Source organism: Teleopsis dalmanni, chromosome 2 (assembly GCF_002237135.1).
Source record: "Teleopsis dalmanni isolate 2A chromosome 2, ASM223713v2, whole genome shotgun sequence".
NCBI lineage: Eukaryota > Metazoa > Arthropoda > Insecta > Diptera > Diopsidae > Teleopsis > Teleopsis dalmanni.
In genome coordinates this window covers 98,427,057-98,437,860 of record NC_051847.1, presented here as the reverse complement: position 1 = coordinate 98,437,860, position 10,804 = coordinate 98,427,057, and positions in this window count along the sequence as shown.

The following is a 10,804-nucleotide window of genomic DNA, read 5'->3' as shown; positions in this document are numbered from 1 at the left end:
AGTCATTTCTTTAACGAATTTAAAACAAACTTTAGATTCCAACACAGAGTTTCTTCACCCCACTATCCACAATCAAATGGTTTTGCAGAGCGAAATGTACAGACGGTGAAAGGCGTACTAAAAAGATGTTGGTCTGATGTAAGTGATCCATATTTGGCAATGTTGTTGCTGCGCAATACTTCTCGAAACGACATATTAAAATCGCCAAGCCAACGTTTATTAAGCCGTCAAACGAGAACAATACTGCCAAGCGATATATCTAATCTAAAGCCGAACATTGTTCCAGGTGTTACGAAAGAACTTAGAGAGTTACGCGAAAATCAAAAACGCTACGCAGATAGAATAGCGGTTCTACGTCAAGCACTTAAAATGGGAGACAACGTGAAAATGCATTTCGGTCATCGTGCATGGAACCCGGCTAAGGTAATCGAAGTAACCCCAAACCCTCGTTCCGTTATAGTTGAAATGCCGGATGGTAAAAAATATCGCCGGAATAGTATTCATCTTCATACTGCAAAAGGAAAAATCCCAAGTTCCCCGATAATTGAACTGAAAGAAAGCTCTCAGGAAAACCCTGATGTCTCACAACGCATACCGGAAGCTACAAGTCATGATCAGATGCAGAGCAACGTGGTTCCTCAGACCACCTGGTGGAAACAACCAAATTTTCGAGATATGGAAGGAAACTAAAACCAATTGTGAAATATGATCCTTCAGATCAAAGTTAATTTTTTTTTCGTTAGGATATTAATTATTTTTCTTAATTTTTTTTTCCTTTCAAATCAAAGTTAAAGTTTTTTTAAGAAGGCATTCCCATTTAGAATATTAATTGTTTTTTTTTTCTTTCAAAAAAGGAGGATATCATGGCAACCCTGTAAAATGAAATAACAATACACAATAAAAACATGACAATCAGTCTAAAACATAACCTCAGTGTGTATATACTTTACCGGTCCATGTGACAACAAGGTTGTATAAACTTTTTGTGTTTTGACTATACATAAATAAAGTATTCAATTTATTTTAAGAAATTAAAATTATAAACAGATTCTTGTATAAATAACCACTTTATAAGTATTCAGGAGCAGCTATAATACTCCGCCCTGAGGAAGAAGTCAAACATACTTCTAAACATCGGCAATACTTAAATAGAATACTAAATTATAATAAAAACAAAAATTAAAACTAATTTATAAGCTTTTATTTTTTCACTTCACCCTTTTTATCAATTATAAAGAATTATAAAAGTGGACCAACAACTACTTCAAACAATTTTTTAGTTTTAATAATTGAAGTTTTAAAATTGGAATGTGGGCCATTAAGAAGACACAATGTGTGATCTACTTTTCAATGATGGTACATAAATTAACTAAATCGTACTAAATTAACATAAATTAACTAAATTAGTATATATCTGTGGGATCATAATTGGGAACATTTGCCTTGCAAATATTTGCAATGATATCTAATCCAGCATCTTTCCTATTATTTAACAAATATGTTTAATTTCTTGGTTGACGTGCTTACATTGACACCACCAGTGTTTGCTGTTATTGAAAAGAAATTTTTTAAATTCCCGGTTTTTTTTTCTATTATAACAGTGGCAGACGCATATGATGAATCACTCGGTTATTTTATTTATCTCTCTAATATAATAAATCATTAATTAACTTATATAAAGCTTCACGCTCTTCAAAGGTAAGTTTTCTTGATGCAAAGTGGAAAGGTACATGAAAACTCAGTCATATATTTATTTCATAATTTTCCTGAATACCTTTATGATTTGAGAAAAAATAATTTTATACAATCTCTCCTATTCCCTGAAACTTAAATTTTTCAAATCTCTAATTTATATCTACACCATTTAAACCTTTTTTAAAATATTAATTTTCAAAAGGAACTTCATTTTCAAAAGGATAAAATTAATTTTATTTTCTATCATAATACTGCCCGTGTGTCACACACAAATTCGAACCTGTCGTCAATCGCATTACACAAAACAAAATTACTTTTGTCCATCGAGTAAGTAAACAAGCCAACCTCAAAAATATTTTTTTGATCTTTGGAAAAACATAACTCATTGCTTACTCTGTGTTCTTTATTTATCGGATACCTTCTATTTTTAGCATTTTTAAAATAACTTGAAATTTTTGCAAAAAGTCTCGATCCAGTAAAAGTGAGACAGGCAAAGTATTATCTAGCACTATAATCAAAAAAAACTTTTTTATATTTATTTTTAAAAATTATTTTACTATTTATATTTCCATGAGTTATAATTCAATATTTTTTTAGGCCATAACATTGAATTTCATCTGTCTCCTCTTGAACAGCTACTGTGACGGAAGTCTTGTGTATTAAACTAATCGCGGTACTGGTATCGAAAAGAGACAAAAGGGTTATGCTGCGCCTACATTTAACATCATTGAAAGTAACACTTCTGCAATTCATGGCTTCACGTACATATGCCACGTCATCAACAGCATCAGTATCTTCTACGGAATTCATGGTTAAAGCTACATTGGTAGCACTTTTAAGTTTCTATATTACTTCGGATGCGGACACGATTTCCAATCATGGCCACTCTTTCAACAGTTATAACAAACATGAGTGGATCATTCATCGTATGGACAAGTCGGACAGCGTTGACCAAACTTAGAACAATTAAAACAGCGGTTTGTATTCTGCGTTGTATTGCTATCTAAATAACCAGATGGCATCTTCAATGAACTTCGTTTTTTGTTTGACATCCAGCTTACAATTTGCCCCGCATATAGATTGAAGTTGTTTGACGTTTGGCAACAGCGTCTTTCATTTCATTTAAATATTTAGCAGTGTTTAACAAAGCGAAGTCAACGCGTTAAACTGAGAAATTACTGCTCCCACATTTTAGGAATATACACTATCTGATGTTATCTTCAACAAGGAACAAAGTGAACTGAGCTCATTTTAACCATTTAATGCACCTGGAGGCGATGGTATCTTTTATGCGTTGTTACAGAATTGCACAGATTTCATTCTAGACCCATTAAACAAATTCTTTTGGGCTTTTTTTAATATGGATTATATCTCTCACTCCTGGAGAGGAGTGAACGTGATCTTTATTCCCAAACTTGGTTATAAACTCAAGGACCAGCCAAAGTCTTACAAGCCTATTAGACTTACGTCTTTCTTATTCAAGACTGTTGAAAGGCTGATTGATCTGCACATACGGAATAAACTGGAAAAAACTGTGCCTCTCCACTCCACCCAATTACAGCGGAGGTCACACTGTATCATTTGGTCAGCAAAATCAAAGGCACCTGGATGTACAAGGTACTTTTGACAACATATCTTATGAATCCTATTCCGGAGCACTGACCTAAAAAGATATTGATTCATGCACAATAATGTGGATAGATAAGATGTTACGAGATAGGAACATATCTTTCAAGTTAGATAGTATTACCATCCAACTATTCTCGGGTGGACGATTATGAACATGATATGAATTCTTCCGATACTCTCTCGGAACTAATGGCTGGAGAGTTTAAACCCACCAAACTTACGGACGACGAATTGCTGAAATCGGACGACGAGTTCGTTGCCGATTCCAATACCTGTTGTACCAGTCACAGTACACCGGCGTCTAATTCAATCCGAACTACATCCAAAACTAACGACAGCATTCCGTCTACCAGTCAAAGTAGACCGAATGCCAACCGCGCGTCAACGCTCAAAAGTGCCAGTCTAAGGGTAAGGTTAAATCACGCAAAAAAACGACCAGCATGACACGAAAAAATCGATATCAGCGGGCGCTTTTAATGCTCAGGAAAATTGAGAGCAATAAAAAAGAAGGCAAGGCCCATGAGCGAGACGAAGTCGACGCTGTTAAATACCGCGCCATTGTGGAGGAATACCTTTATGATGAGGGTCTACGCAAGTCTGCTATCACCGGCAAGAAAGTCGGAGATGGCGGCAAGCATAACAGACCTCAAGAAGATCCCGGCGTGGCGGTGAAAAGATGGAACGGGGGATGCGAAGCTAATGGCAAGACCGACACAAGCTGCTCGTCCCGTCAGTAAAATGCCGAGAGACCATCTCAGTGTGGCCTTGATCGGCGAACACAACTTTAACGGCAAGATGCTGATGGAGAGGTGGGCGCTGATTGAGACCAAACTGTCCGAATTAGTTATGGCTGAGCTCATGACCAATCCGGGGTCAGTTCCATCTTTCGACTGCGCAGATATCGTCCGTGGTCACCGAGTGATCAGATGCGACGACGAGTGTTCGCGGAGTTTTCTCAGCAAGGCGCTCACTAAGATTAGTGAGAACTGGGACTGTTGAAAGCTAAAACTTGTCCCTACGGCAGAAATTCCATCGAGGCCTCTAGCGCGTTTTTGGTTGCTCAAAAACCTTGGTCCTCCGAACCTTATTCTGCAGCAGCTGATACTAGGTATAATCTTTTTTTTTATCAGCTTTGCTGATGGGTTATGACGCCAATGCCCGGTACTCCCTGTGGAGAAGCTCGGAAATCAACGATAGAGGTGATTCTCTTTTTGATTTTATATTAAGATGTAATCTAAAAATATCTATGTAGTAACGGTAACACTCCTACATTCATTTTCCCGAGTACGGATGATCATGTAGGCTAGGAAGAGGTTTTAGATATTACCCTTTGCTCGACTCATTAGCGATCAATGACTGAAGAGTTTCAGCCAGGAACTCCTTATCTGATCATAGATACATCATGTTTGTGATGAATATTCCCATAGTAGCTAAGCAATCTCAACGTAATCCCAGAAAGGCAAACTGGGATACTTTCAGGTCATTGCTCGATAGCAAAATCAACATAACCCTCGCTCCAATTAACTCGATTAGAGAATTAGAGTGTATAGTCAACACTTTTACAAATAACATTATTTCTTCCTTTGAAGCATCGTGTCTTCGCTCGTATGAGAAGAAATATAGGCCACCATGGTGGAACGAGATGCTCTCTTTGCTCCACTGGAATGCACGAAATGCTTTTAACGAAAGCTATCGTATCAAGGTATGGACTCCATATAAGAATGATCTTATAAAGAAAGTATTAAAGAATCGGCTAGACTAGCCAAACTGCTAGCCAATGGCCACTCTTGTCCCTTCCTCATTAACAAAGTAGAGGGATATCCAGTTAAATCCCTAATGGAATCCCTCTCACTATTAGTAGATACCCATTTTCCAGGTTTCTCAGGTGATCTCCTAAAGGTATCACCGTATCGTTCAGCCAACTCTGGTGAGATTATACAGGCAGTGGTATCTTCCAGAAGGGTCAAATGGGCTATCGATTTCTTCTCTCCATACAAAAGTCCGGGTCCCGACGGGGTCTTACCAATTATGTTACAATCTCTGGGAGATGTAGCTGTAAATTGGCTGTCCACGATTTTCTGCAGCTGCCTTTCACTTAACTATGTTCCCAGTGCTTGGAGACAAGTTAGAATACTTTTTATTCGAAAGGCAGGTAGAACAGATCACGGTACGGTCAAAGATTATAGACTCATCAACCTTACTTCATTTTTACTTAAAACTATGGAAAGACTGATCGACGCTTACATCAGATCATTACATAGTTTCGCTTAACTATCGAGTGCTGAACATGCATACCTCAAAGCGAAGTCCAAGGAATAGGCATTTGGATGTAAACAATTTACCTTAGCTGCCTTCTAGGATATAGAAGATGCTTTTAATAATGTCAGCGTGGAAGCCACTCAGAAGGCTCTCAGCGAAATGAGCATCCTGGCCTGTAGCTCTCAATGGATCGTTAATGCTTGGGTTCAGAATCATCAATGCTAAGATGATCTAAGCATTAAGAAATGCGTCAGGAGAGGTACACCACAAGGGGGAATGTTATCTCCCTTATTATGGATTTTAACAATGAACTCACTGCTTCTAAGACGTAACCATGGTCGAGTCAAAGCAGTGACGTATGCAGATGATGTTGTCCTTTTGGTAACAGGTATGTTCCCTTCGGTGCTGAGTAACGTCATGGAGGGTGCTTTTCAGAACCTTAGTAACCTTAGTGTTTCTGTTTAATAACAAATATAAAACTCCAAATTTTCCATTGCCAAGATTAAATAACCAAATATTAACTCTTTCGCTCAAATTTAAGTATCTAGGAGTAATTCTGGACACAAAACATAACTAGAAAGTCAACACCGACGAAAGAATTCGCAAAGTGGTAAGAACTGGGAATTGCAGCCCAAAATGATTCTCACAATGTAAAGATCTGCTTGTGTGGGAGCTACGGGGGCTCTAAAATCATGCCTCACCAGTGCGCTCAATGTCATAACTAACTTATACCTAACATATGATGACAGAAATTCAGACTACCTATGTCCTCGGTTACAATTCGACAATAACTTCGCCACCAAAACGCCTTCAAGAAGGGATTGGGAGGCGGAATTGTTTACAATGATCTATAACGACGGGTCTATAATGGATGAGGGCGTTGGAGCCGAAATCTTTTCTACGGACCTAATGATCAGTAAATCATACCGTCTTTCAGATTCCACCTCAATATTTCAGGCTGAAGTTTTTGCCATCCTTAGGGCAAGTGTTCTTGCTTTAAATATGGGCCTTCACGGAAAAGAGGTCTACATTCTAACTGACAGTCAGGCAGCTATTAAAGCTTTATCAGCAGTCTGTTTGTCATCGAGATTAGTAGAAGAATGTAAAGAATTTATTAGTAAACTAAGTGAGAAGTCCAAGGTTACTCTAGTCTGGGTTTCCGGGCATTCTAATATTGTAGGAAATAAGCGCGCTGACGAGCTTGCTAAACTAGGCGCTTCTTCGACGGATACTCCTATTTCGATCCCTGCCCCTGTCAGCTACGGACGTAGGCTGATTTATGACCATTTTTTGCGACAGGCAAATAGGAAGTGGACCCTTACTGCCTCAGCAGCCAGGTCAAGGGCTACTTGGCCCATCTATTCCAAATATAGAACCTCTGACTTAATTCGTAAAAACAAATCCGAGGTGTCCAGGCTAATATCTGTGTTTACGGGACACTGGTCCATAGGAAGACATGGAGCTAGACTCGTCCTTCCCTGTGGTACCTCTTGCAGTACGTGTCTACCAGCTTTTGAAGATATGACACCAGAACACCTGATGTGTTTTTGTCCAGGTCTGGTTTAAGTTTCTAGAAGCCCTCTTCTTCAATTCACTTGACGATATCTCCAGCATCAGCATTAGCCAGATTTTTGCCTTTGTTAATGCCTCTGGCTGGTTCTAGTTTAACCTTCTATCTACTACCCACTATAACGAGGTCTTTGTAGATTCAAAACGGTTTTTTAGCTAATTGAAGAGGACTTGTCCTCCCTTCACCTTAACTAACTAACTAACCATCAGCATTACTGCTGTACGGGGTCGCTCTCAAGGTGGGGTTCTCTCACCATTGCTATGAACGCTAGTAGTCGATGATGTACTAGTTAAACTGGAGCAATTTGGCTACAATGCCATAGTCTATGCAAATGACCTGGCAATCATTGCTTCTTGTAAATATGATAACACAGTTACTGACGTAATGCAGGCGGCCTCATACAAAATCCCGAACTGGTGTATAAAAAAAGGTCTAAGTATTAACCAAAAAAGGCGGTAATTGCACCATTTTCTAGAAGGTGTAAACTGAATATTGGGTCCCTATCTATAAAAAATACGGCTGTTGAATGCTTCGATGAAGTCAAATATTTGGGGTAACCCTAGATAAGTGTCTTAACTGGAACATTCACCTGGATAATATAATAGGCAAAGCCACTAGGGTCATGTGGACATGCAGGAACTCATATAGTAGAATCTGGGGCTAAGACCCAGAATTCTATTATGACTCTGTTAGACTGTTATGATACGCTACAGCGGCTGGCAAGCAAAAATAAAGTGATGCTATTTTGGTAATGAGTATAATGGTAATGAGTCAGCGGACAGTCTTGCGAGGTGAGGATCTGGCATTCAAATCCCTGGGCCAGAGCTATATTGTGGATTAAGTTGGTCGACAACTAGGTCTCAAATTAATGAATATTTTTCAGCCGAGAGAAGTCACTACTGGCGCGACATTCTAGGTAACCGTCCCGCTAAAGAGCTGGTTCATCCCTACAGTTATGCTAAGGTATCCTTCTTCAGCAGAACTCAGATAAGGTTGCTGTTGGAATATTTAACGAATCACCATGGACTGCGTTATCACCTGAACAAAATAGGTCTGTCCAAAGAGATTGATTTTCGACTCTGCTTAGAATCAGACGAGACTTCTAATCACATTCTCTGTGACTGCCCAGTCTTGATCTGAGCTAGGAGAAGGTCACTGGATCGAGTACTAGTCTCCACTTCTGACATTAGGAGGTCCTCAACGACTAACATTCTGGCTTTCATTCGGAAAGCGGAATGTCTGCTGTTCAGTTAGGGTCTGTTGCAACACAATAGATCGCAGTGCTTTGCTCCGCTAAGAGCTGATACCCTGTTTATTTCTATTTCTAACAAAGCGAAGTCGGAAATATGATTGCCTAAACCATTGAATAAGAAAGTAACTAACTCCACCTCCATAACATCGCTGCCGCAAGCTTGTCAGAACTGACTCTATTGACGCTTTGGCTATAACAAAAATTAGGAAGTGGCAGACAATATTGTAGATATCTTACCTATTCAGTATGTAATGCAACTATACTCCGTTTCCACAAGCAACTATCTCAAACAGGAAAGTGCAATAGGGAAATGTGTAGAAGTCACTTTACAGCAAATCTGAGTCCTGTTTGAGGAGTCGCAACCGTAGTACCAACAGGTATTGCAATAAAGGCAGAAATCGCGTAAAAAATCGGTTACTACATCAATTTTCACTACTGGGAGCTTGTTATTCTCAAGTCAAATTTGATACAGCTACCTGTAGGTGAACCATCCACTATCTGGATAATGTGAGTGCCCAGTAAAACTAAAGTGGTGTAGTAAATTTGTGCAACAACCAGTAAACGTATCTCTAGGCTACGTGACAAATATTATGTTGCATACATATGATCGCAGCTTCAACATTCAATTCTTAGCCGACACAAGTTCAGCCTTATCCATAATTAGAGTAACGGCAATGTGAAATAAAAAAGGGATCCTGATGAACTCATATTGTATGTGAAAAGCGGCACTATGATTAATACATGGGAAAACAAGCGATTATCTCTGTGTTTACGACACAACTTTACCTGAAACTTTATAGTAGCTTTAGCTAAATCGGCAATAGTGGTTGATTCCGTTCATATAGGCAAGGAAATTGATTGATTCTGTATTAATACTAAAAACATAATGTACACTTAAATCTATCTAGCCATGAAATATTTTAAATATATACGTGCGGGGTGTCACTATATTGTGCTTATTGATCATAAGCCACTAGTCTTCGGATTCAACCAGAAAACAGGTAAAGCATCTCCACATCAATTGTGACAGCTCAGTTTTATATCAAAATTCACCACACCTGTCATCCACCAGCCAGTAATAATTTAATTGCAATGCACTGTCAAGAGTAGACTCCATGGATATACCAACAGTCATCAGCCTTACAATCATAACAGAACATCAGGAACCAAATGAACAATCGCAATAACTCGTCACTGGCTTTAACTACTACTCTCAGTTTTGTTTGAACTTCTTGTAGCTTTCCAAAAGGATATATCGGCTTCTGCAGCTGAAATGCTATGACGCACAGTTCTACCACTCTCAGGCGAAATACTTTTTTTCCTTTTTTTTGCTGAAATCTTTTTTTCTTCATCTTAACCAAACGAAATAACAATGTACGAGGGTCAGTATTTATATGTCGAGCCTTGCCAACACTGATTGTTAGGTGTCATATGACGTTTCCATACGAAAGTTTGACATTATTAAACATAACTTACTTTAAACTTTTGTCTAAAAATTTCGTGCGATGATTTGATACGACTTCCGAAGTGGATTATCAAGACAAAAGTATATCCATCAACTTGCTTTCATATTTGGCGATGAAGCATCATCCCTTGTCACTGTGCAACGCTGGTACAATGATTTTACTCGTGGCCGCGGTGTGCTCAGTGACGAAAATTCGAAATTCGTGAAGGTCGTCCAAAATTAGTTGTTGCGCCAGAAAACATAGATGCTATGCAAAAACTGATAATACAAGATCGTTATACGACGTATAAGATTGAGGAACCTTAGGCATTAGTTCCGGCAGCATATATAAAATATTGCACGATCATTTAGTTGTGGGAAAGACTTGTTCTTGTTGGATCCATGGTGCATACAGCTCAAAAATACTCATGAAGTACAATGGCGGTGCTTCAAAAGATATATAAGTATATTTTTTTTTTTTTTGAAATCCATTTATTTTATTACAGTCTGTCAGGTATGAATGACAATAAGTAATATATATAATTATCAATCGTAATAATAATTATTACGATCTAAAAAAAGAAAGACACGTATGGACTATGCCCAGTGACATATCCATATATATTTAATATAAGTGTGTGATCTACATATACATATCTAAAATATCTATCTATATTTTCCTTTTCAGCCTTGTAAAAGTGTTGGAAGGGGACATCAGATGTGTAACTAGCGGGTTTGGGTGCATATATTTGCGATGAGCGTAATTCTTTAAAAGACTGGCTATTTCTTCCTTGATTTTCCGAACATGTAATTGTTTATGCAGCTGTTCATTCGTTATATAACAAGGTGCATTTGTGATCATTCCCAATGTTTTAGATTGGAAACGCTGGATAATTGCCAGGTTTGAGTTTGCTGCAGTACACCATAATTGGGCCCCATGACTCCATATAGGTTT